We start from the raw sequence: 938 nt of genomic DNA, 5'->3' as shown, positions 1-938 counted from the left end.
ATAAGCGTACATTATTCTTTATTTAAAAAATGAACACTGAACAAAACGAACAAAATAGCAAAACGAACCGTGAAGCTAATATGGCTAGTGCAGACAGGCAACTAAACATAGAATAAGAACCCACAAAACCAAAAGGGYAAATGGCAACCTAAATATGATCCCCAATCAGAGACAACGATAAACAGCTGCCTCTGATTGGGAACCAWTTCAGGCCACCATAGACATACATATGCCTAGACTTACCAACACCCCTAGACATACAAAAAACCCTAGACAATKCAAAACAAGCATACCCACCCTCGTCACACCCTGACCTYACCAAAATAATAAAGAAAACATAGATAACTAAGGTCAGGGCGTGACAGAGACTGATAGTACTGAAGTACTAGTATAATACAAGAGGGAATGATAGTACTGAAGTACTAGTATAATACAATAGGGACTGATAATCATAAAGTACTAGTATAATACAATTGGGACTGATAGTTCTGGGTTATGAATATAGTCCACTGAAGAATGCAGATAATTAAATGTTCGTCTTGAATCACTGATTTACAGTAGTAGTTATTTAAAACATGATGAAATAATCTATATAATCTGAATCATAGTTAACAGTTGGARGTGGGTCCTTGCCAGGAAAAAATATTTACATAGGAAACTTTGCATTGGCAGCAAGTGCTTCAATGCTCTGGGAGTGTTCATAGCCCTGTGAGTTTAACACTTAACTGAGAGCTGTCCTTCATAACAACAGAACTTTAACAATTACTTGTATTGTGAGCTTTGTGTGGATATTGATGTATTTTTTTCAAGGTATGATTTACATTCTGTTGGTCTAAAATCAGTTTATTATTTAAATGTTTCATCTTAATTTAGTCTCAAATTGAGAAAATGAGACTTGGACAGATTTAGACAACATGACCAAATGTTCTCTGAGATCT

This window comes from Salvelinus sp. IW2-2015, linkage group LG3 (assembly GCF_002910315.2).
Source record: "Salvelinus sp. IW2-2015 linkage group LG3, ASM291031v2, whole genome shotgun sequence".
NCBI classification, from domain to species: domain Eukaryota; kingdom Metazoa; phylum Chordata; class Actinopteri; order Salmoniformes; family Salmonidae; genus Salvelinus; species Salvelinus sp. IW2-2015.
This window is presented reverse-complemented; position numbering follows the sequence as displayed.